Source organism: Anastrepha obliqua, chromosome 3 (genome assembly GCF_027943255.1).
Source record: "Anastrepha obliqua isolate idAnaObli1 chromosome 3, idAnaObli1_1.0, whole genome shotgun sequence".
Lineage (NCBI taxonomy): Eukaryota > Metazoa > Arthropoda > Insecta > Diptera > Tephritidae > Anastrepha > Anastrepha obliqua.
The window spans coordinates 30,000,001-30,008,530 of NC_072894.1; positions in this window are offsets into that span (position 1 = coordinate 30,000,001).

The window sequence follows — 8,530 nt, forward strand, 5'->3', positions numbered from 1 at the left end:
TATAGAAATTATAACATTAATAAACAAAAAAATACTACAATGCCCGCCGATTGAGAAGTCCCGCTGAGACCTTCCTGGAAGAATTGATTGCACAGCCGCTATTTTAAATGATTAAAATAAAAAAAAAAAAAAATTTGATTATTTTAATGTATAAATAAAATGTATGCTTTTTTTTGAAAAAAATATATTGACTTCTTCATTTTAAATAATTTGAATGAAAATCAGTGAAAATATGGCCATTTATAGAAATCTGCCCCCTTAACCGCTGTTCATCCCACGTTTAATTAACTGCTTCTAATTCAAACACCTCCAAGTATTTCGTCTGTGTCCTTGTGGGTTCCATTCCAATGCTGTTCAGCTAATGCTTTCCCCGCCCTTTCTGAGAGCGTGCCCGATCCATCGGCATTTACGATATCTTATCACCTTTTGGATTGGGTCTTGCTCGGTGATCTTCCACAAGTCCGTATTTCGGATAATGTTTGGCCAAAGAACTTTGCCTGTGTGAAAGCAGGCAAATATCGTCAATGTGGTCGAGGTCGTGTAGTTGGCGGGATAGCGTTCAAGTGATGCCTCGACTCTTTTTTTCAAGATACTGCATCACTTCGTCAAGCGTGGCCACGAAAAGAAGCGGCGACAGTGGGGAGCCCTGTTTTAGGCCGGATATTGTTCTAAATGGAGTGCTTGTGACGCCATTTTGGAGAACTGTTAGCTTTGCGGTATAGTAGAGGGCCTTTATAATCTACACAATTTTTGTAGGAACTCCTATTTCCAAGGAAAGACCATATTGAAGTGCGCTTGATGGTATCGAAAGCCTTCTGCAAATCAATGATCACCATATAAAGTGGAGTGTTTCATTCTAAAGATTGTTCAATAATTGTTTTGAGAGTATTCGAATGATTTACGCAACTCCGGTGGGGACGAAAGCCTGCTTGTTCATCGCTTCAGCTTGATAACAATTTCATCCCATGCTTGCACTAAATTCTGTAGTAGATGTTGTTTGTTGCTTTTCTTTTAAAAAGCTAAAAATGTTAAGCGCTTTTTATCTTATCGAATTAGAATCCACCGGTGCTTTTTTACTGTAGTCCTCTATCCAAATTACCAGATCTTTTTCTCCTGTTTCTATTAAATCATCTCGATGATATGTGCAACATTTTGCGCTTAGAGTAATTCCCCTGGCTACACTTTTTCGAATTAAAGCTTCCATTCGCTATATTGTCCTAACAGTCACCTCATTCATTTCATATTTTTTTGCTATGGATGTTGAGCCTTGTTTCATTTCACTTTGCCTAAAACTTAATTTTTTCCAAACTGGCTGTTTTTCCTTCCCTGGGTTTTATTTTTTTTTGTCTCTAATAAAGTCGAATCACTATTACGAAATATATTTTTAATACTAAAAAACTGCCTTTTTCCACTTGTTATTAGAATTCAATCAGAACACGACTTTGAAGTTTTTTTTCTTCACGAACAATGCTTTCACATTAATTGTTGTTTTGAAAAGGGGTGCGTTTGGTAACTTTGGAAGGGCTTTCAAAAAAGTGCGTTCATCAATATGATACTGATAAATGGCACAATGCAAAATTATAAGAATAAGACCAATAACAATTTTTATGTTGTGATTTAAAAATTATGTAAAGGGTGGTTAAATTTCAAGGGCCGATGTTGAGTGTGAACCACACATAAACGTCAACGACACCGTTGGACTTCTTTCTGTGGAGTTATTTGAAAGAAAATGTTTACGTCGATAAGCCAGCAACAATTCAAGAACTAAAGGATGAGATAATTCGCCACATTAACGGCATAGAACCTCAATTATGCCTCAGCGTCATCGAAAATTTAGACCATCGAATGGAGGTGTGCCGCCGAGGCCACGGCAGCCATTCGGCCAATATTTTATTCTACTCGTAATTGAACTATATCAGTATTATCATAATAAAGAAAAATGACAATAATTTCTTCAAAAAATTCTATTTTATTTAAAATCAATACCGGCCCTTGAAACTTAACCACTCTTTAAGGGGTTACGCCACTCTAGCTACTGTAAAAAAGCAGTTTTTTAAGGATTTTTTTTACATTGAAAGAAAGGTGCTAGGAAAAAACTTTTTAAGTATATTATTAAGCATGTATTTAAGTGTAATTATAAATATTTTTATTGAAAAATATTACAAAATGGCGCCTTTGGAGTGAATCTCTGAACGCGCCCTGCGAAAAAGGCACTTCACGGCAAGCAGTACAACTGACGTAAATGTCCACCTAAACCAAATTAAAAAAATTCTTCTCAATCGACGTGAGTACTGCTGTAGAAATACGTACGGGATTTTAGAAATATTGAAATTTGTGTATTTTGCAGATGTTTGAAGTCAAAAGTAGAATTTTTCGTCTAAAATGGAACCGTTAATTGTTTATAAAAATTTTTCTAATTAATTAATAAAAAAATCCGTACGTATTTCAGTGCGGAATAATGTTCTAAAGATCCTTGTACAATTACAAGTTAAAATATTAAAAATTGTTTGAGTTATGCTGCTTGCCGTTTTGAAAAATCACGTTTTGAGATAAACACGGTTTAAATTTGAATAGTCGGTTCAGAGACGTCAGAGGCGCTCGCGCAAAAGTGCGAAATATTAGAGATAAACATTTTTTTCACGCATAGGACTTTTTGTTTTATATTCTAAAGAGTTTAAAGCATCTTTTAAGCAAAAAAAAAAAATTTCGATATTTTGAAAATCCTAGAGTGGCCTAACCCCTTAAAAGCGGAATCGTGCAATTCGAATACCGTGCAAATCGAGGCACTGGTGTATACATAAAGACCAACGAATATCTATTATTCGAAAGTTCGCTTCTGTTTATACGGCAACTACTGTATCTGTCTGCCGCATATCTGTGTATTATACGGGAAAACTCACTGCTACGACACTTTAATTACATTTTAATATTTACATAGCAAGCGTACGACATTCTGCGGATTTTTTTATGACTCTTCAAAAAATAAACCAAAATAGAACAAAGCAGTTACTTAAAATGCGATAACCATTTATCATAGCCAACTTTTTTATCTCGGCACTTTTAATAGCTTCTTAATTGTTTCGACTCTCGGTAGCTGCGGCTGTGAAACTTGTGAAAATACTTGCGCATACTGAGGTATGTGCGCACATCTACTTGTACCATATATTTGTTGACATACAACAACAACAAACGTTTATCTCATCCAAAGCCAAAGTTAAGCGTCTTTAGATGCCGTAGACTGCATAACAATTTCTATTTGGTAAGATTTTTACAATCGAAAAGTATCCCTGAGAAATTCGCATGTACGCTTTTGCATTAGATGGTGCGCTAGCGTGGGCACGTACATATAATTTGCTCGTATATTGGCGCTGAAAATTATGTTTTGTACAAAATGCGCACATCTATAATTTCGTGTACTTAAGTTTATAGTTAAATATTTTATTATGGATATTCGAAAGGATTGCTAATGGTTCAATTGCACACAGCTGAGTTAGTGATTGAGTGGCGTGCGAGACTTGCAAGTTTATCGATGATTCAACGAGCAGTGGCAAATAATATGGAAATTATTTTCTAAAAACTGTGAAGTGAAGTGTTGACTTTCTTATATACGAGTGCTGAAACTCAAAGTGTATTCGTGTATGATGAATTTGCAGTAAAAAAAAAAATACCAGAATTTATTGGTGTATAATTTTTTTCAAGAAAGTGGAAAAAGGAGAACGGCAAATTTTATATAATTAACTAATCAATACAAATCCTACATAAATTATATAAAATCATTTGAATTCAGGTGGAGCGACAGTATATGAAAATTTTTTATATTTTTTTATAACGGCATTTCAGTGTAATAATAAGAAATAGTAAGAGGTAATACAAATTATTAAATATTAACATTTTGACGTGCGCCCAGCCGAGTCAAATAAAGAAAACTGAACGAAAAATTTAACATAGCTTAAAGAAAACTTCATATATAAAAGAAAGAAGGTTTTACGTCTTTAATAATAATAAACATTTAAATTATAAACAATAAGAACGAGCATAACTTATCACCAAAGCTCGTCACTGAATGCCACTTAATGCCACAAAATATTTCAGGAATACTAAACAGCGTTAAAATCTACCTTAGAAGGTCATGCAGATGCTTTGAAATCAATCGAAATACTACCAACAACCAAAAGTGAATACAAGTGTATGAATAAATGTATGTTTGTACGTACGTTAATAATTTTGGGAAGTGAAAATGATAAGACTGTATTTAGAGCTTTTCAAAAACTAATAGTGTCGCGAGTCACCTTTTGGCATACAAGGATGCAAATGAAATTGTGCGGCCTTATTTCTGAACCGATTAAAAACAAAAAATGGACTCCTTCCTAATGTGCAAAAATATGTCATCGCATTATCTATTTTAAAAAGATTATAAAATGCCAATTGCAAAGAAAACAAATGTGCCTGAAAATGTGTAAAGCTAATACTGCAGGTTCTTTTATGTTGGCTGCAGAATTTACGCAATAAATTACATATAAAAATGTATAGTGTACAAATGTGTTTGTGCTACGAAACCCTTAAGAGGGAGCGTGCAAATCTTTGAAATAATTACCAAAAAATTTAAATGTTAAAATGCAATTATGAAAACCCGTATTCGCGTATGCAAAATCAAAAATCATCTTTGTGCTAGCTATTAGATTTATATTTGTGCGGGGTTGGACAAGTCCAAGCACTCAGTCAGGAGACCATTGTACTACAATAATGTTAAAAAAATAGAAATTTCCCGCTCATAGATTTCCTTGTTTTATAAAAGCTCATATTGACACGTGATGTGATACCACATCAGAAAATAGAATATTCGCTACTTCTCTGCTCGCTATCTCTCTGCTCGCTATCTCTCTGCTCGGCTCACTTGATCAAAAATTTGCATGCGAAAGCAAGAACAAATCTATCGATTGAAATTCGCCACTAGCGGGTATGCTTATACCTCATAAAATTGGTATAACTCACTATCTTTTATTATTATTATTAGTATTGGGCTACTGCACACTGCGACCAAAATATATGTATTGTGAAAGGACACTCTTTATTTTAAAGCTTTTTAAAAATTTTAGGTCATTCTGGAGTTTTTTTTCCATAGTTTATATGGAGGCACGGCAGTACCACCAAGGCGCTGTAGCTATTTTCTGCCTAGTGCAGGAAATTTACAAAAAATGTGCTCCGAATTTTCAGTGCCCATTTCACAGAATCAGCAGTTGATAATGGCCTTAGAGAGCCAATTTCATTTAAGAGGTCCCGGTGGTCTAGATATTTCGATGATATTTCGAAAGTATAGACTTTTAAGAATATACTGTTAAATTTTTGGAAGGATATTCCCAGTATTTTCGATTCTACAGCCGTTTTAGCAAATAAAGTCAGATGCGTCACGCGTCCACTCTCAAAACTTTAAACTCAATTATCTCAAAACTACTTTTTTCGGCTTGGTGTTGTCAAAAAAAGGAAACAACTATTCAACCAAATCGTCTGAAATTTTAATATGTTGTTCACAATCATATTATTATTTCAATTATTTATAATAGTATTTTTTTGGGTAAGAAACTGAAAAGACCCGATTTTTAGAGTGTCAAATTCAAAACCGTACCATTTTGGCAATTTTTTTTTTATCCGAGTACGGGACATAGCTACATTAATAGTTTTTTCGGTTTTTGTGTTTCAGATAAATAAAAGAGCCAAAATGGGCAACACCATTCAGGTCCAATTTTTCGGGGGGTCAATTTCAACGCCATTTTTTAAATTATTAAAATTAGACAAACATTTTTTGCTTTCAGGTCTTGCTAAAGGTCTTAAGTCTGCTTTGGTAGGGGAAAGTAGCTAAAATGGAGTTCCTCTGTCCGGCGTTAGGAATTGTTTCGATTATCGCTGACTAATAGAGTTTCGCTCTCCCACCTCCTGAGAATTTCATTGATGTAACCCTTTGTAATTCCACAGAAAGGTTCGGGATCAATTAGAAGCATGTATGCCCCTGTTTTAGCTAGATGGTTCGCTATTTCATTTCCCTCGTGTCCTTCGTGTCCAGGAACCCAACCCAGTTTCATAGCTTAAATTTTTGCCCAAATGGTTTAAAACTGCTTTATGGTCGATTTTTAACTTCTGAGCCATGCTACAACTACTAACATGCCGGTCAACTGCGATTATTTCTGTGATTTTATCGATATTTTCGCTTGCGTGCCTGTCTGTGTGACGTACATCTTTAACATCAACGTACAATGCCTGAACGAAATCGACGAAACGAAAGTTGCACATCCTTAGCTGTTGCAGTATCGGCACCATAAACATCATTCACAACTTAAAAGGTCTGGTTTGCATTTTCGCCTAGATCAAAGAAAAACTGTAAAACGTACCGAATTTTCACTTCGTTGGCCGCCAACGCCCAGTAACTTCCCAGTAACTTCCAACCGAGTGGAACGAACAAAAAACAGGAGAACAATTTTTAAGTATGAAATTTAAATTGTTTGATCGATACTTTACGAGATATCGATCACTTCAGCCCACTACCGAGAAAATAATGGATTTATTTTTCCTTAAACTAATATATTCGCTGGCGAGAATGATGCTTTAGGGGGAATTTTATTATTCAAAACTGCATTCAATTGGGTGGTAAACACAAATAAACGGCAAATCCGTTATTGGTGAAGCAGGTCGAAAGAAGAACCTTAATTGGATGCTTAACAATGCGTTGAAGTAGTCGATTACCAGCAGAACACCAGGACTGACGTAAGCAACAATTGGCCCAAAAGGAAGATTCTTCCGTGTATATTACGTTAGCCCAATTCCTTTCTGAAATTGCCTTAGCCCATGCAGGTCGTTTTTCGTTGTGTGATTATGAAAGCAGCGTTTTTTTTTAATCCGTTTCAGGATTTGAGGTGTTCTGCATATCAACTTTCTCGAACCCTGTGTTTGGATACATTAGCTCTACTTTTCCTTAAAACTGCTTCAGCTTCACGCAACGACAAGTCCGCTTTGTCACAGGCAAAACAATGATCTTCCAATATTGCGTTGGGGAGGTAAATTTTTTGGACCTCCCCAGACGAAGTCATCAAAGTTTTTAACATCGGTATACCGTTGCTCCCATTTTTTATGAATGTTTTCGACTTCTTCAAATATTTTGCTTCAAATGCACATGACCTGTTTGGAGTGCTAGGGTGGTCGTTTTTCATGGGCGGAACTCACTTTCTAAAAACAATGTATGCGTTCTAAATTTCTCACAAAACTGACAAATTGCAGAGCGCGTATTGCGAAAAAGATACGCCAATTTTGAAGCATTTAAATTGCTTATAATGGAACTTTTAGTTTAAAACTTGTCGGTTTTCTTAGACAAATTGTGGATGGATGCTCGGTGAGTCAATTCCGAAAAGAGTGAAAAATGTATTTTCCCAAAAGGCCAAGTAAAGTATTTCATCCGTTTTACACCAGTGGACTCAGTGCTTGCTAAAATTTTTTAATTATCCGTCTATAGTATTTTTAAACACATATAATAGGTTAGGTTAGGTTAGCTTGAAGCGGTTGTCCATTGTAGGACACACTCAGGCTCATGGCCCATTGTGATGCTGCGTGGGGACCTAGCCCCTATTCCTTCCTGAAACCAATGTGTGCTATTAAAAAATTTCTCAAGATTGTTAATTTCGACAGAGCCGAGGTCTTCTAATTCGTTGCAGAAATGTCCGCCCCAAATGGCGAGTCTATGCCTGGATGGAGCAGGACAGTGGCACAGAAGGTGCAGGATCGTTTCTTCCTCTTCCTCGTCTAGAAAACTTCTGTAGAAGTCATGTATTTGCACACCCATTCTCTGGGCGTGACTACCGATTAGGCAATGCCCCGTAATAACTGAAATCAGTGTGCTAAGACTATGCTTATCTCTTCTTAGTAGAAGTTCTGTGCGTTTAGCATTAAGAGTCGGACACATCTGACGGGCTATTTTACAGGTGGCTTCGTTGCGCCATCTTTCATTCGATGCTCTTACAATTTCCTCGCGGATACGTAGTCCACATGTTTGCAAGGGTATACCTATATCATTGTCTATGTACTCACCAGTCAATTTGGTACCGTCTCGCTAAGAGATGTGCGGCATTTCATGGCTACCTTGGAGGTTGTCGCCTGCTTTGTGAGGGATTTTATCGCCGCCTGGCTATCAGTGAAAATGTACCTGTAGATATCATCTCCGCGTATCGCATCACACTGTACCAGTGTCACGGCTTTCATTATTGCCATCAGTTCAGCCTGAAAGACACTACTGTAATCGGGGAGCCGAAAACTGACACACCCCGCCCACTCTGCCATCGAGCTTTGAACTATCGGTGTATACATGGATGGCCTTGCCTTGGCTTATGTTACACAAATAATAACATTAAAATATAATTAGGCTCTTAACTTGGCCTGCCTCATAAATGTCGTGGACTAGTAAAATTTATGAATTTTTCAAAGATCTGCACAAAACTTCACTTTTTTCGATGAAAAAGTACGCAACTTCTCTGTAAAATTGAAGTATAGT